Here is a 23,835-nt window from a genome sequence, read left to right as displayed (position 1 = left end):
TTTCTTTGCCTTTGCCATTCCTGCTTCCCACTCACCATCCAACAGCAAGCAATTTGACAAAATCATTTTTCAAGCTGCTTCTCAATGGCTGACAGATATAGAACACTTGTAAGTTAAAGCTATATTCTGTTCTGCCCTACAAGACCTTGTCTTCAGCAGCTAAAACAATCCTTTTCATTTACTAAAATGTGAAACTCAGTTACATAAACTAAGAAATCATGCTGCTCTTTTTTACATTTTAAACAGAAGGGAGTAATTCTAAGGATTTAATTTCTTCTGAAATGTGAGAATTAATGGTATTGCTAGGTAAAACTACAGACAAGCATATACCAAAACACAAGGAAAAAAATCATGAGGAAGAGATTACAAAAGCGCAAACAGTTTAAGTTAAACAGCAATAAAATAATCGGTACTACAAAATTAAGTATTTCTTCCTTCTAGAGAAGCACATAGAGCAGTTTTTGCTTACTGCTCTGACTGGTCCAGTAACAACAGAATTCAACTTTTAAAGACTTATGATGAAATCTTTACCATTAGTTAGACAATTCATTCTGATTCTTTTCCTGAAGAACATAACGGTCTAAATACGATAGCATGTGATCCATCTCTGTGCTTTTCTTGATTTCTAACAGAGTTTCCTTGTTGTCTGCCCTTTTCTGAAAGCCTCCGTTTGCCTTGTCTTCTTATTTTCACCATTTGCTTCAACCAGCAGTTCACTTGAGACTCATCCATCTTATAATGCCTCAAGTGACAGATGCTCTTAGAAATGACCATACTGCTGAGTGAACAAAAGATAACATCACCTCTAGGAACTCAAAGGAGAAATACTACAGCAGCTTCAACACTATGTTATTCTGATGGATGCTACATCGTAAACCTCTCACAAGAGGGGCAACCCCCCCGAAACAGTTCCAGAGAGAAGATTATTTTACCCAAATAAAGCCATGCTGATCCCTCCCCTTTGAAAAACATACTCTCCAAAAGAGAATTCATACTGCTTCATAACAATTGCTTTCTGACATATTAAATCAGAAGAGTGATAGAATCAAATTAAGCATAGTAATTCAGGAATATTCTACCACAAATATAATTTTAAGTTAGTCTAGCTATTAATACGTTTCATGGTAGTTTCAAAATAAGTCATAAGGACCATGGACATTTACAGGCCACATAAGTGACCAATGGGGACCAGATTTGAAAAAAATTCAGAAACTGGGAAGTTTGCTGATAATTCTAGAATTTTGTATAAACCAAAGGTCATTTGCTACATCCAGTCAGGATTCAGTTTCAGGAATTGCTTCAAAGCAAGAGATATTGATCAACGTTACATGTTACTTGAAACATACACAAAATGGAAATTGATAGTATAAGTTTAATGCATATGTTTTCTGTTTAGGCTTAAAAACCTGAAATACATTTATATCAGAAGTTCACAGATTTGGAATTATTTGGTTCCTTTAATGTATTGTAGCAAAATTAATTTGTTTTACCAAATCATAAACTGCACACCCTAAACATTATCTAGTTTGGTTATTTATAAAGTAGTGCAAGTAGTCATTTAAAAAATTGTAACTTCAGAAGTAAAAAATATCAGTTCCTTCCGATAAATGAGAAACTGTAGACTTAAAATAACCATTACTTTCTCTGATTATGACCTTAACTTAAAGTATTTATGTTGAATAGATCACAGGATTGTCTATTTTAGCTGATTCTCTAGTATATTAGCAATATTTTTAAATTTCTTCTTCTGACCAAACCTCTAATTGCAAATTTATTTATTTATTTGATTGATTTTTATACTGCCCATCCCAATTTTTATAAAGCCATTCCAAAGACTGGTATTGTGAAAAAACATGAGTATTTCTCTTTCGAAATGACAAAGCAAGAGAAACAATACTCAACTACAATGAAACACGGAATGAACAGACGCATTATTACAAGGATTCATCTAATATTTTAATTAATTATAGTGGTGTAATACTAACATAGATTTCTAAATTGTATGTATTATTTGAGGTTATAAATTATTTACAAATAAAGAAAATAAATTTAAAAACTTGAACATACAGCTTTAAGGTTCGTTTCCATTACTGTATTATATTGGCTCAAAAAGCCCTACACCAATGGAGAGTCCTTTACACAGGCAGAATATTTCTGTTTGTGGAAGAGAATAGCATCTGATCTTAAGTTTAAAAAAAAATTATTTCATACTAAACCTTGTATAGAACAAAAAGTAATTTAGTCAATTTGTAGCAGCTTTAAATACAGAAATAAAACCTCATTTCATGTTGTTTCAGTAAGACCATTTATGCACTGGGCACTTCACTGCCCCAGCTCTTATCCAGGAGCACAAAACGGGGGCAGATGAGGTGCACTGGGCCAAATGCTCCTTCATGTGGGTGTCGGAAGAGGTGGGGCAACCCGCCACGACTAAACTCCAGCCTGCAGCCCAGCATGAAACCTCCAGTGCGTAAACAGTCTAAATGCTGCAAGAGTTTTAATCAGAATCGCAGAAAGGACAAACAGTGCCAGGGAAGGACAAGAAGATTCTAGCTTTTAGGAATCTTTCACACATGAAAGTATGTACACTAAAATAACTGTGTGCAGAGGAAAACAGCAGGCATCTAATAACCTTAATAATAACAGATTCAATTGAATAAAACTTTGTTGGTCTTAAAGATGCCACTGAACTCTAAATTTGTTATAATAATAATTGGTATGCTGATCCAACCCTCCATATATGTACAATTATGAGCATAGCATTTACACATGTAGACTTCCTCTCTGTGATCAGGAATGGTTGAAAATGCAAATGTACTTACAAGTTAACACTCATGTATACACCCAGGCTGGAGACAGTAACTTCTGTGAGCGATACTTTACTTGAATACCAAGACACTATGAGTCCTAGGCTCACCTCTTTATCCTCCTTCCTCTTCTTTTCAGACTATTTACTGGAAAATATAATTTCTCTAAACATGGGCACCCTTACCAGCTTTTTTTTTAAGCCATTGAACCATTTATTTCTAACTAGTCACCACTTCTTGTGTTTAAGAGCTTGGTTCAGAAACAAAGATTTTAGGTTCAAGTTCACTTGTGGTTCACTAAAAAAAAACCCGTACCAGATTTTTGGTTCAGTTTTATTCAGTAAATAGGAACTTTTATCAGGTAAGGCCTAATTAAGTGACTTAAGGTGAAAGGAACAGTCACCATGTCCCATATTTTGTTGAGCCTAGAGAATTTTCATTTCTTTACAATGTAATGGTTTGCTCTCTGATCACATCTGTTTCAGGAACTTCTAGAGCAGTGGTCCTCAGCCCTCAGTTCGGAGACCGGGACCGGTCTGTGGATCAGTCGGTACTGGGCTGCAGCTCCTCCTCATCCTCTTCCCCAGCTGCTGCCTTGGGGGCTGCCCTGCCACTCTGCCGCCGGCTCACCTTTGGTGCTGTCCAGCAGCTGCCATGGCTGGGGCTCCCCCTCGGCATGGCACTGCGCAGCTGCTGCTGGCAGCACCCCCCCAGTGGGCGGTGGGAAGTCAGGGGTGCTGGTGGGAAAGCAAGTGCTCAGGAGGCAGCGACGTCCCTCGGCAAAAGACTACCCCTCCCCACGGGCCTCAGTAAAATTGTCAAGCATCAACTAGTCCCCGATGATAAAAAGGTTGGGGACCACTGTTCTAGAGGAGAAATGCCTGGCTCTTCATCATCTACAGAAGACTTTCTCAACTTTTTTGCCATTGAGAAACCCCAGAAACATTCTTCAGACTTTGAGAAACCCTAGAAGTGGTGTGATTATACAGAATCTGGTTGGGAAGCATAGCTGTGCACATGACCACCCGGGTCCAATCCTCATCCCCTCCAGGCCCATCATTGGCTATTTTGAGAGGGAGAGGCAGGTCAACATGACCATATATGGTCACATCACCCAATAAATGTTTAACAAAGTTTAAATATATTTTAAAATTAATTAACTCCCACCCATCCAGGGCCATCTAGAAACCCCAGGGCTTCACGAAACACTGGTTGATAAGAACCATACTTTTGGAGTTACTTTGTGATTACTTTGGAAAAGATAAAGTCCCAGCAGTAATTTGCCATTGTCTCCCACATGTATTACACACTAATACCCATCAAAAATATAACATTTATAAATTTGTATATAGTTTTAGTTATTGCATATTTTTATTGCATATCTAACCATTTGATGTAGTGATAAAACTGGCAAGTGATGTCCAACAGTCTGCGAAATATCATCCTTTAGGCCAGGGGTGGCCAAACTGTGGCTTTCCAGATGTCCATTGACTACAATTACCATGAGACTCTACCAGCATGGCCAATCAGTACAGACTAATGGCAATTGTAGTCCATGGACATCTGGAGGGCCAGTTTGGCCACCCCTGCTTTAGACTATATTGCCCTGGTTTACACCTTCCAAGCACCCGTATTTGTTTATCTTCCAGAAGCAAAGCCAGAAAGAGTTGATACAAATTAGAAAAAATCTACTGACAAGGATTCTCACATATCCACATAAGAAGGGGTGGATGGCACAGGCTCCTTTCCCTCACACTCCTCCCTTGCCTCTCCCCGTTACCTCTCACTTCCCTGATGTCCTTCCTAGTCTCTCCCACCCTCAGACACAGACTCCTTTCCCTCCACTCTTCCTGCCCTCTCCCCCGTTACCTAGTGCTTCCCTGACCTCATCTCTGGTCCCTCCCCCCTCTCATACACACACACACAGACTCCTCCCCCCTCCCCCTCCCTGCCTCCTTCTAACCTCATGCGGCAGAAGGGCCACCATGTTCAGCAGTACCCCACTGCCTCAGCTGGGTGACCCACAGCTGGGTGCTGTGGGGCTACTTTGGCACTGCAGCTGGCCTGGCCTCCACAGGCAGCAGTGCCATGTCTGCCCTGGACGTGGCGGATGGCACACCTGTGGCTACTCCAGCCTGTACTGCTGCCGCGGCTGCCCAAACTCAGCAGGAGGCACCCCCTCATCTGGGCTAGATTCCTTGGCCACCATCACTACCACTGGCTGCCTCGATACTGGCCACCTCGCAGGGTCTTCTGGAGCACTTGGGAGGAGGAACTTACGGATGTCACATCCATTTCACAACTTCCATTTCACGGAGCATGCCAGAAGATGTGTTCCACATCAACAAGGCCTTTGATAGACAGACTGACTGGATCAATGTAAGTCTCAAGGGCAGAAAGCAATAGCTTTAACTGGAATCTGATAAGTGATTCATCATGAAAGTAGATCAATCTCATAACAAACTCTTAGGGATGCCAGTTCCCAAGTGGGACCTGGAAATGCCCAAGTTTTATGGCTCAACTTCAGGTGACAGAGATCAGTTCCCCTGGATACAATGGCTGCTTTGGAGGGTAGACTCCACTGAGGTACCTTCCCACTCTAAATCCTGCTCAATCCCACGACTATCCCCCAAAATCTGCAGGTATTTTCCAACTCAGAGCTGGCAGCACTGCAAACTGTGTTTTCGCTAACCCAAACCATGTTATGATCATCCAAACTATAACAAACCATATAAACAAATACATAAATAAATAAATAAATAAATAAAGCAGCTTTTCTACTTCATTTTATGTCTTCTCAACATTCTCGTCAACAAGATAAAATTGCCAATAAAATCTACAAGTCTTCCTCCATTCATCTCCAGGGTATTCCCACTACTAAATTCATATGTGAACTCAAAGGGAAAATCATAAAGTTCCTAAATGGACTGACAGACAGATTGATTAAAGTGACAGGTAGGAAACAGATCACAACGAAGTTTTATTTAGTTTTAACTGTAATTTTAATAGTATAATGTATGTATGATATAAATCGCCCTGAGCCAGCCTATAGGAAGAGGCGGTCAATAAAATCTCTAACCACTAAACCATGCTACACCAATAATAAATAAATAAATAAATAAATCACTAGGTTTATTGGCTTACACAGATGGAACAACAGTGAATGATTATTTGTAAATTGAGATGCTGCTCAGACCAGACTATAGTGTTCACATACCATGACTTATAAAGCCACTTTAAACTGGAGTTCTAGATTCTGGCTTGCTACCTGGCCTTAAACTATGGTTTGTCAATTAAGATATTGCACCAAATCATAAATCAACTTCAGCCATGGTCTGAACTGAGCCAGTTGCTATTCAGATACTATTCTAATACACACCTCAGCTTAAAGTTAGATTTATTACCAATTCCTGAAGGCCATTTCTCATTTCATGTCTATTGTGTTTATTGCTTATTTTATTCCATTGCACATAATATAAAATAGACATAAAGAGATCAAATTCTCAATATAAAAAATTCTCAATATAAAAAGGTATTTGTTAGTATGACTGTCTAAACATACTTCTTATTTCAAGAAACTTTTGACTTTAGAACTGGTTGCCAGCAACAGAACATGACCTTGAGATGACAGCTCTATTACAACCCTGTCATACCGGGTATGTTTTTCAGAGATCTAGTAAATAAGTTGTATCCAAACACAATAGCATTAGTATGAATGCAAAAACAGTACACCCCCATGGCAAGTCCTTATTGCATGGTTGATCAAAAACAAAAACAAAAAGAAACCCCAAACCCTGTTGCTTTCTAGATCACAGCCAGAGCAAAAAAAAAAAAAAACCCATCAAGAAAAAAAAATCCATCAAAATGAAAGGGCTTACCCTTTGCCAACCTATTAGCACTTCAAAAACTCTGCAAGTCCCTCTAGCTAAACCCTAAGGCTGAAGCCAATGCAGTGTCATTTATCTTTCTTTTGGCCTCTGGTCAGAGCTGTAAAGTCTACCAGATTTGAAAAAAAGAAGAAAATAATTGTCTTTGTATGACCCTTTTTATTTTCTTCAAAGAAAGCCTCCAGACCCAATTCTTCCATAATTTGTCCCTTAAATCAAATCTACAATTAAGGACTATTTGTAATCCAGAACAAAAAATAGTAGACTGCTAAAAACCACAGCACTATAACGGTGATGTTTATATACATGTGAATAAATCCTTGTCATACTACATATATTCATTTATTTATTTCACATCCTTGGGCAGCACTAATCCAATTTTAATCGAATACATGAATTGATTTCAATAACATGAAATGCATAAGCTAGAAGTAAAAATGCATTTTAAACATTCAGCATTTTTAAGATACATGCCAGCTTTCAAGGAAAGTGGGGATTTCATGGGTCACAGGGACCTTTTAAACTGCTGTCAGGGCACTTTGACTCCATCTATTTATAAATCCTACCCTTATTATTAAATACATCCTGTAACTACATTCTTCAGAGAGATATTTTTAAAGCAAAGCAAGCAAATGGACAGCTGGAACAAGGAACCTTGTGCCATCTGAAAGTTAAATAAGTTTACTGTGGCATAAGCAATTCACCCACTAGTGGCATAATTGTAATGCAATATTATCTCTGATATTCTTTATTTTCTTTTACAAAATGTAAAGCAATTCATACACTGGGCAGGAAGAGAGATCACTCATATAAAATCCAACAACTGCTATTGTTGTTGGACAGAACAATACCGAAAAGTGTTTACCTTGGGGAGGAATAAAAGTACCTGAGTTTGGTGGTGTAGTACTTCCATCTGTTTTAGAAGTGGAAATAAATTTCTGGCAAACATCGGGGTCAGGGGAGAGGTGAAAAAAAACTCTGAAATTTTGAAACAGCCTAACTACACAAATTCTTCATTTTATCAATCATTTTGGGAGTGGTGTTAAAACCCAGGGTATTTTCTTTAGAATTTTAATTTTTTTGCAAGCCTGTGGCTTCTTTCAGGTTTATAGAAAGACCTGTCTTGCCTGTTCATTGTCCCATTCCATAGATTTAAGTACCTACAGATTTGACTACACTGAGAATTAAATATATGAATATCTAACACTCAAGAAACACAACTTAAAATTATATCTGCAAAGGCCCTTGCTCAGTGTGGATAAGAAAACATTTCCCCATTTTCTTGGGAAATGAGTAAGAACATTCATTCTGACCTGAGGCTCCTGAATCCCAGGTTTGAATCCACACTCTGCCATTGCTAGGTAACCTTGGTCAGTCACCTACTATCAGCCTAATTTATCTCACAGAGTTTTATGAGCAGACAAATGGAGAAGAGGGGAACAATGCAAGCTGCTTTGGGTCCCCATTTGGGCTGAAATGGGAGAATAAATGAGTAAGTTTATTATTTATTTATTTATTTATTTATTTATTTATTTGTTTGTTTGTTTGTTTGTTTATTAGATTTATATACCGCCCTCCCCGAAGGCTCAGGGCAGTTTACATTAAACTAATCAACAATACATGAAACAATATATGAATATATTATGGCAGAAATTAAGAATTACTGAAATTAACATATCAATTTAATGCTCTTAATTCAGTAATAATATAAGAGTAATTTTTCTATTTATTTCTAATGCAAGTATTAATTCTGAAGTACATTACAGTAATGATGTATTGACATGACATAATTATGACTATCAAAAAGAAGATTCACCAGGAAAAACAAAATGTCAGATACTTAATTCTGACATAGTTCTGGTTTTCATAATATATAAGCTGGTGTGTGTGTGTGTGTGTGTGTGTGTGTGCGTGTGTGTGCGTGTGTGTGTATGTGGAGATCCAGCTTGGTGTTGTGATTAGGACTTCTAATCTGGTGAGCCACGTTTGATTCCGTGCTTCTCCACGTGCAGCCAACCGGGTGACCTTGGGCTTGCCACAGCACTGATGAAGCTATTCCGACCAAGCAGTAATATAAAGGTTGTCTCAGCCTCACCCACCCCACAGGGTGTCTATTGTGGGGAGCATTTTATAATATGACTAATATATTAAAACGTTTAAGCTTAAAACCAACATGAAGACAAGTTCACGTATCTCAACAGAAGGTAGAAAAGAAAAACCAAAAAGCTATCCTGTGGATTCACTGACAACCGGGGTGGCAGACCTCAGCCTAATTCCCTAATAAAGGCTCATGACAACCTGCAGAGCAAAGGGCTGCAAATCAGTGGGAGATACCAGATGACTAACTGAAGCACTAGAGGCCTGCTAAAGCCAGTAAACAAAGGACAACATTCCAGATAAATGCCATAGCTAGAGTCCGCATTGTGTGATGCCGGGGCCTGATAATACAAAAGCAGATTAGATGCTGGCAACCAAAGAATAAAGTAAGAAACAAAAGGGGTCATTTTGACACATCAAGAAATAATCTTCATTAACCCAACATATGTTTACTGTGCAGTTATAAAAACAATTCTTACTTAAGTAGCTTTTGAGGCAATGGAACTGTGACGACACTGACACACAAACAAGCTATAGGTGACACTTTCTTTACTGGATCTTATTTAGCAGGCAAATTAGTCCCTCTGATTTTTAAACTTGTGATGCTTCAAAGACTTGTTCATGTTGCTATAGCTTTACAGTGGACTCCAACCATGCAGTTTGATAAGCAGATGATTTTAATGTGTTCCAAGGAAAACAAGCTGTGTCTTACACAGTCCACTAATAATAGCATTATGATTATGAAAACAGTCTGCTTTCATCATACACGGGATAGAATCCAGTGCACAAGTTATGTTTGCTTGAGTCCCACAGAAATCATGCTTACTGTCTGTGTGCTAGAATGTGGCCATAGTTTATAGAAATGGTTGTACCTCTATGTATGGAGTGCATATGACACATTTATTACAGTTTTAGGTACCGGGGACAAATTGAGGAATCACCTTTTTTCAAAAGTTGCCTTTTAGATCACTTCAATGTTGTGCTATTTTCACTACAATTTAGGACTGCCAGGCTTCAGATAGTAACTTCCAGGAGCATAAACAGACTGCCAGGACATCATTTCTGTTTTTGGAACAGGAAGTGACAACACAACAATTTGATCATGATATCACTTCCTGTTCTGAAACCAGAAGCGACATGCCAGTGGCAATTGATGCCATTCACCCCCACTCTCAAAATTACAGTGAACAAAGGTAGGGGATAGGGACCATTGGCAGAAGGTTGCCTGCTGGAACCAAATGGCAACACTACCACAATTCTAGAGCTATATGAAATATTTTAGGATCTCAGCTAAACACTTGTAGCAGTGTAAATTGATATGGTGACATATGGTGGTACACTGGCAGAGCAACCAAAATTAGGCAGTGCTGAAATGTGTAGGACGATGATTAAGTTGCAATCCTAATTCTGCTCAGCCTAGCTCCTACCTCTGAAGCCAGCAAAAAATGTGCCAGTTGAAGAAGTAACCTCTTGTCCTCACTGAAGTCTGAGCTCAGTTTGATACTAACAGCACAATCAAGAGAGAAGTATTCAAGGAGCCAACAAGACACTGTGTCTGCACTTCGGTATTATTGTACTTCAACTGGCATGGCAATATTATATATCCCACCTGAACAGCACCAGAATAATCCCATGTGTTGATGGAGGAAAGGGCCAGGAGCCAGGTAGGAGTTAGTCAATTTCCTAAATCACCCTAGTAAAATAACAGTTCACAGAACCAGCATAAAGTTATGAAAAACTACCAGCATAGCCCTCAGTTCACCACACAACAGAAAAAGCAGACAGCGCCATCCCCGCACAATTCCACCCAAAAAAACATAGCACAGGATTATGCTGACTATGCCACAGCCAATCACACCTCTGGTCATGACAGCCAAACACTACACCTATACCCAATCACAGGCCCTCTCCAAGCTATCCAAGTCCGAACCAGGATGCCCCCAAAGTCAGATGATAAAGTGGGTAGCATGGGACTCTTCTCTGTCTTACACACTTAGGTACACAGTGTTTCACCTTGGTGAAATGCAGAATAATGCACAATATCATAGATCTAGGAGTCCTGGTCCCATCCCCTTGGATTTAAATGTTATCAACATTTGTCACTTAAACCCAAGGAAAGGAGCAACTCTCCTAGCCTAGCAAGTCTAGCCTGTTCATGGGTAGGATATGACGGGAATGTCTCACCCACTGCCCCATGGCTTTCTGAAGTTGTATGTATAGCCAAAGGTTATACTGGATACCTCACAGGTTGTACTGGATACCTCATTACTGCTATTGCTCAATAAAGTCTGAAAAGATCGATAGTTCTGTCCCTGCTGGTTGTTCAGAAGATGATGTTTGCTCCTTTCCTAGCATTATTTTGTGTCCTGTGATCTCCCCTTGCCACCTTCCAGGTTCCCAGAAGCTTATGCTAATACTGATGCTGACTTGAAAGCATCCCTGGACTCCTGCTTTGTTTAGCTGCAAAATATAACACAGTCCAGTGTAACCTTTCATGTTTAGTAGCTCACCTCTTCAACAGGCTGACATGGCCACTCCTCTGCAGTTCACACTACTTTACCAATCACACATCCAGGTGGCTGGCAGCCAGGATAGCAAGAGATGTGTCTGCCGTAAGGAGGAGACAGGAGTCTAGGTCTCATTCTCTCACAAAGCACTGCTGGCATCTGATAAGCCATGCAGATGTGCAATCGGAAGGCGCAGAGTGGACAAGATGCAAGAGTCAGCATGGAGGAATCGTGAAGGGGTGTCTCAGCCAAAATGGTGGATGCCTAGGATGGCCCTTCAGCTGGGCTGTCCTGTTTCCCCTTCTGTGGTTTGGGGGGGGGGAGGTAAAAGGGAGGAATATCAGCTCAGAACCTTTTGTCTGCCTCTGATACTTCTGCACGTGTGGATCAAACCATGAGCCCTGGCTATGCCATCCCAGTGCCTTCCCACTGAGTTACACATCTCTATACAATGTTTTCTACTCATGGTGACAACAGAAAGGCAGAGCAGTGGCTGATGACAGGCCTCTTTTCCATCTGCCTTGTTGGTTGCTGTTGCAGGGGCTGAGGGCTAAATCCTGGCCCACAATTTCTTTTTCTTTTTTGGAGGGGTTCATGGCTTAGGGCAGGAATAGTTTACATGGGGCCAGCACTTTTTCTGCAGTCAGATTCTTTTTCATTGTAACAAAAATCTGGGGGAAAGCCAGATATGCATTAAAATATGCAGACAGATTTGAAGACTTCTATCATGTGAAAGTATCATGGAGCATTTCAAGTGTTCCAGGTCCTCCTCAACTAAGCATATGATCACTTCAGGTGTACTTTTAATATTTCACATTGAAATGAAATCTTGACTCCTTAAAATTGGAGGTATAATTTAGCATTCTACCATCAAGAAATACCATATTTTATAACTAGAAATCTGAAGCACGCAGGCAGATATACACATACGAGAGAATTTCCAGTATTTTTAGGACAACGTATATGCAATTAAAATCATCCCGACATTTTTAAACCCTCTACCCTTCCTTCTGTCAACTTACTGAACTGAACTCCATTTCTTCATTACAAATATAGTCTACAAAAATAGGCTCACTTTCAAGAATTGTTGCTTAATCATAGTGCATTGTAGCAAGAGTTGTTGCTTAATCACTGTAAGCTGGAAGAGTAGACTTTACAAAGTTACTTCAGGATTTCTTGATGTATGAAATACCTAAACTACACTCAATAGTACTTACCGTTAGGAAGAACAGTCACATTTTAGTCAGTACTCAAAATTCCTTTTGGGGGAATGGGGCAAAGGAGGTTTAAAGATAAATGGCTCTTTTCTAACTAAACTGGTGGAATACAAACAGACATGCAGAACTTCTATGCAACAAAACATTACATTCAGCTTATATCTTCATTGCCTGCCTTTACCAAGAACATTCAATAGCAGCTGAAATACTAGATGTCACTGTTTGAAAGAGAATGCAAAAGGCTATTGGGGCACTGGAGGGCAGGAAAGGGAGCCGAAATGGCTCCTGCTGTTATACTTTCCCTTTTAGAGGGATGCCAAAATAATGTCAACATACTAGGTTAGCTGGGATTTTACCCTGGCTTAGTAAGAACAGCATTAAAGATATTATGAAATTCAGAATTGAAGAATATGTTCTATAACTGTAAGGCTAGTTAATAGGAACTTCCGATCTAAGGCTAGTTATGTGTACTTCAAAATGGAAATACCTTTAGCCTGGATTGTCATCAGCAAATGACAACTTCTTAGAAATCCCAGGGGTTCCTTTAATAGGGTTTCAGACTAGTAATCCACAGCTATTGAAGCCACATGTCAACATATCTCGTTTCCCTCAAAGTGGTGGTCCAAATGCATGTCAAGTTTTTATAACGATTCTGTGGAGTTTAATAAGGAGCACCAGCCTTCTTCAATGTGTGCATACACGTGTACATACACACCACTTATGTGCCATGCACAAAAGGATCACAGGAGAGTACTAAACAGTCAATCTGGGCTACATTAAACAACATTAGGAAAAGCTTTTTTACATGCCACCAGGAACCTGACACACAGCAAATTTTACCTATCACAGAGAAAAAACTCAGAAACTGGATTTGCCTAATATTTTTTCACAATTTAACATCAGAGAGGGACCTTTTTCAAGGTCACAGAATAAATCAGACAAATGAAAGATAAAGGCTGTGGTGTCATATATAGAAGAGCTTCAGAAAACAGGAGGGAAGAGGTTAAAGAAAGTTCTGTGGGACTATTCCCTCAGGGCAAGTAGATCAGAACTCTTTTATGGACTAGGGAATGGGCAAGGCCAGTCATGACTGTAATTGCAGCACAGCATGCACCTGGCTACATGCTCCCCCCATTATACAATAATTACTAAGATGCAGGCAAATTTTGGCAAGTGGTTGCTTCTTTAACCCTAGACTGCTTTTGCCCTTGCCTTTTCTGTGGAGCCAGAAGCCCACTGCTATGTTTTCATTATCCCACTTCTGTTTACTGCCTCTCTATAGAGTCAGAACAGTTGGCCCTGACCCTAGCTGTTGACACAGTGAAGTGACCAGTGCTTAGCTGGCACTGAACAGCTGATGAAGGTCTGTCTACACTTTAAAAGAAGGCTAAGCAAACAGAAGCAGCCAAATACTATCTATCCAGGTTCCTCAAGCCTTTCTGGGAGACTCTTTCTGGGAGGATACTTTCTCATGCCTCTGATTTGTACTGTAAACATGACCTAGCATGCCTACTCTAACACACATAATTGTTTTCAATGTGGTTTCAAAGCCAACTGCACAGAGTGCAGGAAATTTGCTCAGAACACAATAGCAAGCCAAATCGAAATGGGACATTTACTAAAGTCTTCTTGATTTTGGCAAGGTTTTCCCAAAAATGGCAGGCTGACAGTGCAACCTTGAACAAAGTTACACCCTTTGAAGGACACCGACTCCAATGGATTTTAAACGGGAGTTACTCTGGTTAGGAGGGCTGCAAGATAAGTGTGTTTAGGCTACATTTGCTGACTCACTTCTGAGATAGTTCAGGTGCTTCCATCATGAGCTAAATCATTACAGTAGCTCAAAATCTGAAATACAGTAAGCCTAAAATACTCATTTAGTAGATATAAAATATCTCAGTTTCAGACTTTCCAAGTCAAAACAAAACATTTAATCCAGGGGCACTGTGCCAGCACAGCACACTCATGAGGGACATTGCATTTGAATGTGGAAGTTGCAGTGCCCTTTCATACACTTAATTTTGTTTGTCTGTCACATCCAAAAATGTGTATCTATGCTTAAAAATGGAAGCTGGCTTCACTAATTTAACAATATTTTAAAAATATGTTCTAAAAGAACTGGTTCTTCATATTTCTAATTCCAGCAAAGAATCCATATTCTGCACTTAAATTTATGTCAAATGCAAGAACCCTCTTAAACAAAGCATAGTGAAGTAGTTGTAATATAACCTGCACAATGCACAATTTCCAATTAAATATCCAAAATACAACAGATCAGGAGTTCAAATATATAACTTATCACTTCCTTTTAATGTGCTGCTAAACAACTTCAAAAAGGAGCATAAATGAAGCCACTTTTGGTAGGACCATGAGATCTAGGTTTTGTTATGAATCTAGTCCCAGTGATTCCAAAAATGTGGGGGAGGACACCATCAATGCAGGCAAGATGAAACAATTTATTAACTATTTCCATTTATGAACACTTATTTTATATACTAATGAAAATTATGTCTTACACTCTTTCTACTTTTTTGCGTCTCTTGGCAGGGTTGGATTTTCCCCCTCCACTATTCCTGTAAATGAACAGCAAAGGCTCAAGTTTTTTTAAAACAGGAGGTTTCTTAAAACATTATCAAAATGTGTTGGAGGGGAGGGAGACAGTGGGAAGGATCAATACAGGACTATTCAGGTAACGACCTCTGTGTGTCTCTCGCCAAATGTTAGCTAGCACTGTTAGCCATTGCACCCTTTAGTGTGCTTTGGAAAGATGCCAATGTACTACCGATTACGATTTCACCAGTTAGTTTAACCTTTGAAACATGTCAATCAACGGGACAGACCACTAGGGTAAGGTCAGTACAACCTTGCCCATCCCATCATTCTCCCACTATTTGCACAGAAAACAACTGTGGATTCAGCAATTCCATATGCAAAAAATTCAAAAGGTTCCCCTGCAGATAGCAGTGAATCATCATTCCTGTTCTAAAATGCAACAGCAATTGTTTTTCAAGAGCTTACTGACACAAATCCTACTGTCATAGTTTTAAGGACAGATCTATATATTTGTCTGCCAATATTCAGGTCAAAGTTTATTTAAAGGCAACATTTATCAGATAATGGTTTTTTGCTTTCTGTATCTTACCTGAAAGTATTTTTCAGATGAACAGTCACTGTACTCACCCAAGTCAGTAAGCATGATACATCATGGCATTAATAAACATGGACCTCCTTGGACTTGCACCCTTCCTTTCCCATCATACTCCCCCATCTTAAATGACAAACTTCAGCTTTCATAGCAAACTGCAGTCTGTCATTCCACCTAAACCACAAATTACCATTTGCTCCCTTCCCTTCAAGCCACAGGGGCTGGGGACCACTGGTGTAAGAGACTGCTGACTCTGGTTATTTCTTTTAAAATGTATTTGACTTATGCAAGCTACTTTAGAGACACTTGAAAGCTAAAAATAAATCCAGATATTATTTCTATACAATAATTACAGCATGAATAATACACATCAGCTGAATTTTAGAAATGCATCAGGGTTAAAGCATCTCTTATCTGAATTATTCAAATATGTATTTCAGACAGGAATTAAAGTTTATAGGATGCAGGAACAAAAGATATCTCTTTGTTCTGCTTCTATTATATAATGCTGTCTTTGCTAGTCCCACTTTGGTGACTTCTGCAAGCCCTTTGCATCATTGGCAAAATCTGCATATCCCATTTGATATGCCAGCAGAAACTATAATCATTAATGCCAATAAAAGTTGTTATTGTTGTTAATGAAGCAGGATGTACAATTCAGACACAGACTTATCAGTCTCTGTAATATACAATTCTGCTCCTAACCATGGAACGGAAATGCTAAACATGTCGAAATTCTGTTCAGCACATGGGTCTGATTTCCTAACTTTTGCTTATTTGCAAAATTGAAACTTGGGGCTCATATTGCTCCCTTAGAAAAAGATCATTGTGCTTGAAACTTAAGTATCACCCCCCAAAAAGTGAGGCCACATAAAACACAAGTCATTCACATTTCCTATTTCCCCAGCAAATTTCAAACATCTCATCTCTGTCTTGGGGCAGAACTACATGTTCCACTGAAACCCCATGTCTTCAAAAGCCAGCTGCTTCTCTTATGCAAACTGCAACCAGAAGAGGCAACAGAGTGCAGGCCAGAAGATCTGGAAGCTAAATTCATACCCCTTTCCCTCTTCCTCTGATATGTTTATCTAATGTCCAATCTCCATGAGGAGCTGGTGTCTTCCCAGAATCACAACTGATCTCAAAACTACATAGATCAATTTCCCTGGAAGAAACATCAGCTTCAAAAGGGTGGGCTCAAGGGCATCCCATCCGCTGAGCTCTCTCCTCTCCCCGTCCCACCCTACCAAAGCATCCCTCCTCCAGAAGCTGCTGTCAGCAACCCTAATGCACAACAACTTTTCTCCTTAAAAGAAAAGCTTGCACTGATAAATTTATGATATAAACTATGACATAAGAAAATGGAAGAAGAGAAGGAATTTGTCCCATTAGTTTTCACTTTGAGTGCAAGACTAAGCATCTGCTAGATTTATGTTTGTGATGTACACAAGAGCTCTGGAAGCTGGAGTGGCTGCCACGGGATAAAAAGAGTTGTCATGACTGAAGATTACTGCCCAAAACTTTCACCCTTTTTCACAGAAATATCAGTCTGGGTGCAATGAGTAACACTGTTCTTAATCATACCCCCCCCACACACACACACACACAAATGAACATTAAGAGGAGCCAAGCAATTGGGGAATTTGCCATGATTGTTCACAAGATTCCATGTTTCGATAATGCCTTCCAAAAATATTCACAGGTTTCAGCCAAGTACAGTTTATGCTGGCTCAAGGGATGCAAATACTAATTTATAATGAGTTCTTTTCTTCTTTGCATTTCTCAAATGTATCCAAGGCTTCCCTATTACAGAATGGCCATGTTCAAGCTTACCATACAAAAGAAGGTGAGAACTTTTTCTAATATATATTAGAAAAAAAGACCTTGATGTATATTGAACATTGTTATGACCAAAGGCCTTAGGTTCAGCAGGTACCTTTTAGAAGCTTGAAGCCTTTTACCGAATTACAGTGGGGGAAATACCCACTTTAAACAATGGAAACACTGAGAACAATACAAACACTGAGAAAAGTTCCAAATGGCTTCCAATAAGTGTGTGATTCAACAATGGCTAAGAGAAAGCCATCTGTGCTCTTTCCACATTTTTCTCAAGAGTGTGCACCAAATACATGCAGTAGATTTTTCTCATTAAGTTAGGAACTGTGCATTTGAAAACAGACACAATGTACTTGGGCACAAAACCTAAAAAGTACTGCATGCTCTTCAGAATTAGTTAAGAGGTGAACATGAGGTCAGTGCAATACAAGCCATTTCTTCTGGTTTTCTGAGGAGAAAGTATCCAAAATTTCACAATTTAAGATGGCTAGCAGCGTTAGTCTGTCTGTATTCTAGCTGTATCTGAAGAAGTAAGCAGTGACACACAAACACTCATACCCTGACACAAATTTTGTTAGTCTTTAAGTAGTTATTTGAGTCTTGATCTTTTGCACCATTAAAAATTTGAGGTCTAGCAACAATTATTTCTGAACTACTTCCAAATGGAATTTTAAGTATTTTGCTGTAATACCTAAATAGCTTTATGTCTATATCATTAATTTTACTCCTCAGCTACCTTTTCCAGTTTCAGTTTAAAGTCTGTAGGACATATTTGAATTTTCTTGGAGACTTATTCTACACGAAAAGCCTATCTACATTTAAGAAGCAATCAAGAGACTCTGATGAGTCCTGACTGAAAAAGAGGGTTGGCCTTGAGGACTTAGTGTCTCTAGAGATGCAAAGAACAACAAGAATTCAGAAGTTATTCTCAGAAGCAGACATATACTGTAGCATCTTTTGGTAGCCAGGCTGTCCTCCAAACAATGTCTAGCTGGCAGCAACCTAACAGCAGTCAAATTCCATTGCAAATGCCTTCCATTGCAAGTGCTTTCCCCAGATTATGACATCCTAGTCCACCAAAGGCTGCTGTGCCATGAGAAAAATTAATCTTCAGCACATTGACAAAGACATTCCATGAGAGAGGACTTTCCTATTTCCTTTCAAGACAAGAGGTAGGACTGATGGATCAAGACAGCTTCCTGATCTCTTCTTCCTCTACTATCAGCATCAGCAGAACTGTCTACCAGAGGAAACAGCCGTAGGCCTGATGATGGATGGGGCATCACTCATCCACATTGCTATTTCTGTGTGACTATCTATTGTGAGAAACTTACAAGTTAGAGCAATATAATGGTTACCAAATCAAGCATTGTGCCTCGAGTCAACCTAAAAGCACTAAAGAGCTAATTACCCTAAGCTAGATCCTAAACCCATCTGGGTTTTACTGAAAGAGCCAATGCATAAATACACCCATCCTGTACCAAATGCCACCTTTTGAACAGCACGGTTTAGCAAATGATATACCGGAGCAGCACCAGCATAAAAACAAACACATGTTTATGTCTTGCACATATACTGCTGACTTTTCTGCATAAAAGCCATAACAGACTTTGCCTACTTGAGTTATTGACTTTAAAAAAATCCTCCATACAGGAGAATGCACATGAAATAAATTAAAGATAACTAATTGTATTACAGAGTGATACAGGACAGAAGCTGTATTGCAAACAAGTATGCAATAATAAAACTACAGAATATGGTTCACAATGGTACACCCATTCAAAGGACTGACCAGATCCATTCCTGTTTAGTATTTATAATATTGGAGCAACAGATGCACCCCGTTCACTCATACCTATTATTATTTATTAATTTGGATTTGTTTTCCACAGCTCTCAGCAAGCCGTTTCACAACGGGTTACACAATAAAAACCCCACATAAAACACAACTGTAACACCCCATTAAAATTATAATATCCCCATTAAAATTATGTATCCCAGTGGCAAAAAACCTATCGCCACAGCCTCAACTGCCTGCCTCTCAGTGTGCTAAAGGGTAATTACACTTGCCGGCAATCCACTAGCCTTAAAGGTCAAAACCAAAACCCTGAACCTGATCCAGGCTGCAACTGGTAACCAATGCAGCCGCCTCAGCACTGGTTGGATGTGGGCCCTCCGAGGTATTCCAGTGAGGATCCTAGCAGCCGCATTTTAACCCGTTGCAATTTCTGAGTCACCTGTTTTGCATTTGAACAGACATATATGGGTATCATTCTAGCTAGGGAATGCACATGAACCCAGAGCAGCTCACTTGAGTCAACACAAAATTTCTGTGGACAGGGTACCACAAGCATTTTAACACCACTCTTCTGTACATGTACACACAGGCAAATCAAAAGCCAGAAAGAAGCAGAAGTACCATACAGTGGTAATCCTCCTAATGACAAGACAAAAAAGATGTGTTCTGGTTTCCAGGGACCTGCTTCCAGAGAAGGCTTTAGAAAGCAATACGAGATTGTCTGGAAACAGCAGCAAAAGGTTATGGTAGCTGTATGTTGTTTTTGTAAAGACTGCCAATAAATAACCTGAAAACTCCATGAACTATGATAATTGATGACAACCTTGACTATTTATTTGTGAACTTGCATCTTTGTTTGTCCAGTCGTATAACAGAAAACTTTAAAGAGCAAGTAAAATCATAGCCAAGCTAAGAAGGTTCTTAGCCAAAAACTAAGTAATGATGAAGCCCTGTTCTGCTTATAGAGAGAATTTGGTGTAGCACTTAAGAGTAGGATTTGGGATTTGGGAGGCCCAGGTTTGAATTCCCACTATGCCATGGAAGTTCACTAGGAGTAGGTCAGTTGCACATAACAATCAAATCCAGTTCACAGAGTTGTTGTAAGAGGAGATCATACATCTCCTAAGGCCTGCCTAAGGCACTTTCTCAACAAGGGTTTCATGAAACCCTGGGGTTTCTTGATGGCTCTGGAAGGGTTTCCTGAATGGGTGGGAGAGAGAGCACCTCTTGTGGCACAGAGTGGTAAGGCAGCAGACATGCTGTCTGATAGCTCTGCCCATGAGGCTGGGAGTTCATTCCCAGCAGCTGGGTCAAGGTTGACTCAGCCTTTCATCCTTCCGAGGTTGGTAAATTGAGTACGCAGCTTGCTTGCTGGGGGGTAAATGGTAATGACTGGGAAAGGCACTGGCAAACCACCCCGTATAGAGTCTGCCATGAAAACGCTAGAGGGCGTCACCCCAAGGGTCAGACACGACCCAGTGCTTGCACAGGGGATACCTTTACCTTTATATATTTATCAGATGATATGACCATATGTGGTAATGCTAACCTGCTTCCCTCTCCCAAAATGGCCAATGTTAATGGTTGGAAGGAGAGGGGACCCAGATGGGCATGTACATTTCTATGCTTCTCAACCATATTCTGTATTATTATGCCACTTCTGGGATTTCTTGAAGCCTGAAGAATGTTTCAGGGTTTTTCTCAGTGGTAATAAAGTTGAGAAAAGCTGCCCTAAGATGTGAGGTAAGTACATAAATCTTGTACTTAATTTGGGACACCTGCTTTAATTCAGAAAAGATTTGTACTTTTGCTATTAAAAGGCCATAAAAAAGGGAAAGGCAAAAAGAAAAAAGGAAAACTCCATTATCCTTCACACTGTACTGGTATACAGCAACAGGATTTTCTTTAACAACAACATGTGAATCTTCTGACCTTTTTCACTTGTTCTTTCCTTCACGGTTTTTGCTCCTAAACTGCCTTTAAAACAACCTTTATTAGGCATCTGCTATTGCTAACCTCTGGCTTCTGCTCCTCAAATGTCTTAACTGATACTACTAATTTAAAAAGCCATTTAAAAGGTATCTGCTTCAAGGAAATAATTCCTCCCTATTAGCCCTACTACCAGGTTTGCAGTGATTTTCAAGCTGGCCCAGAGAGCAGGCTGCCTTCTCTCTCACAAAATCAGCCCCCCCCCAGTGTATCTCTTAAACCTCTAGATCTAGTAAATACTATTTCTTTCAGATGCCTGTACAAATGACCTTTTAGTTTATATGCATGCATACACACATACGTTCAGAAGAATCCAATCTGTTGATGTTTAATGTGTCTGACCAACTCATTCCTCTTCAGTACATGCTGTTCTCACCATTACAAACAATTACAACAATTCTTATCTTCAAGGACATTTTGTTCAATGGTGCTCAAGGATGTACTCCAAACAGTAAATTACAAATGAGTGCTGATAAACGAAAATGAACGATGGTCATTTTATACAGATTCACTTCAGTTAAGAATGCCAAGTCTACTATCTTTTCCAATACTTCTTTCTTTTCATGTGCCAGTCTAATTGTTCATTGCTTACCTTGCAGGCATGCCAGTTCTTTCCTTTTGTGTCTTGATTATTACTTAGTGGGATGAATAACCTGGGTAATACAATAAACATCCTAAAACATAAGAGCATGGGCCCTATTCATTAAATGCATCTCAGTGCATGAAGACTTCGCTAGCCAGGGGAAGGGACAGTGCCAAAACATTATGATTATCCAGTAGATTAGAGGTGATCTCTGGTTGCCTGTGAACATCCTGCCTGTTTTTACCCTCAGTCGTGACCATCCTCGATCCTTGGAATCTGGACCACTGCTTGGTATGACTGCACTATTCAAGGCGGTTCCAGATACTTCAAGGACAGAAGACACAATTCAACAGGGAGGGTGGTAAGAACCAGTAACATTTAGGCTATGGTCCAATCAGAAACACCCATCTGTTACTAGGGTCTACAACCGTTAAGAAACTGATGCAAAATGTGAAAGAGGGGAAACTAGCCATGTAAAAATATTTTACTTAATCTATGCCCACAACTAGCCTTGTCCTGCAATTTTTACAAGTCACATCAATTAAGATTTTTTAAAATTTCAAAACAGTCTATGCCTTTCTTCTGTTTTTCCACACAGCACATTCAGGTAAATGTAGCGCAATCTACTTTTTCTTGCACTTCTGTGGGAAAATGCATAGGACTGGAGTGCAAGTATCTTATCAAAGTTCTACTTAGCTGTAAGTCAATGGATTTCTGTTTATATTTGATTAGGCAAGTTACCCACTGTACAGCTCATGTGATATAGGAAGAAATTCTGACTGGCCCTGTCCTCAAACCACAATGTTGTGGGTGGCCCCTTGAATTAGACCACAGCTGCAGACATGTAGATTCCATAAAATTGTCTGCCAAAAATATGTAATGGAATGATGACTGGCGGAATATAAGGAACACTGTGCTATGGCTTCAAAGTGTATAATGGATGAGAAGAACTTTGGATCCCCAATGGAAAGAAAGATGGAGCACAAGTAGGTAAGTAAATAATACTGTTTTATTGGGAACATAACAGTTTACATTACAAGACTGCTGTGTGGTAACATGACTCACAGGCAGATAATGACACTTGTGTGAGAGTTGCACTGTGTTAGATATAGTTCTGCATATAGCCTAGGGATTATAGATGCACTGTGGTTCAGCTTCTATGTGAACAAGTCTTGATTTTGTGGCCTTCCTTGTGCTTCATGCACTCCAATACAATACAAGCCACTGCTTTCTAAACTATGGTTTGAGCTTGCCCTCCAAACTACGGCTTGTGTTTACCCTTCAAACAAGAAGGCAGACCCAGTATTAAACTGTATTTAGCAATCCTACTTTGGAAGGACAAGGACAACCATAGCGTTTGTATTAAAGACAGAAGCTAACAAAAACATAGTGTTTGAGGGGAAGGGAGGGGAGGAGTCAAATGGGTTGGCTTGCTGTTACAACCTTTGCTAGGAAGGAATTTTCAAAATTCCTGAACTGCAGCAGATAGCACTTGATCAAATGTATGTCCAAAAGAAAGCAAAACAAAAAACACACGGGTATTGAAGTGTTATAGTCTTTACCATGGGGTTTTAAAACTAGGAATCCTTTTAAGTATGAAACAATTAAACAGGAAATAGCAATGTCATAATCAGTAACCTGAGATCTGTTTGAAGTGCAAAGTAGCCCAGTGTCAGCCTACTGAGCAAAAACAACATCACACCTTTACAGAAGCAAGTGACCGAGAAAGGGGGGGGGGAAAGAGAAATCATTAAACAACCACTCTATTGTACAGTGAGAACTTCAAAACTAATTACAAAAGCCTGAGAATGAAATTCATTTACACTTAATTTCATTCACATTACTTCTTTCAACAGTTTGCTTTTACACATGTCATTTCTGGAAAACAGATCTTCTATCAATGCTAAACACAAAATATTTGTTTGTATTGCCTCATCTGAAGTCAACATCTAAGTTACTTTAAAGACAA

At 39.5% G+C, this 23,835-nt stretch overlaps 1 protein-coding gene across 8 annotated transcripts in view; it reads right to left on the bottom strand.

Annotated features, from left to right (window-relative positions):
- The window catches only part of LOC143828397 (GREB1-like protein), a 167,011-nt gene that overhangs the window by 102,503 nt on the left and 40,673 nt on the right, over positions 1–23,835 (bottom strand). The window contains exon 1 of one of the 8 annotated variants that reach the window (XM_077318820.1): positions 532–550. The exons of the other annotated variants lie outside the window; for them this stretch is intronic. The gene's annotated coding sequence lies outside the window, so the exon portion shown is untranslated. Of the gene's footprint in view, positions 1–531; positions 551–23,835 lie in introns of those variants that run through there. 8 annotated transcript variants of the gene reach the window in all.

Source organism: Paroedura picta, unplaced genomic scaffold (assembly GCF_049243985.1).
Source record: "Paroedura picta isolate Pp20150507F unplaced genomic scaffold, Ppicta_v3.0 Ppicta_v3_sca25, whole genome shotgun sequence".
Taxonomy (NCBI): domain Eukaryota; kingdom Metazoa; phylum Chordata; class Lepidosauria; order Squamata; family Gekkonidae; genus Paroedura; species Paroedura picta.
This window is presented reverse-complemented; position numbering and strand designations above follow the sequence as displayed.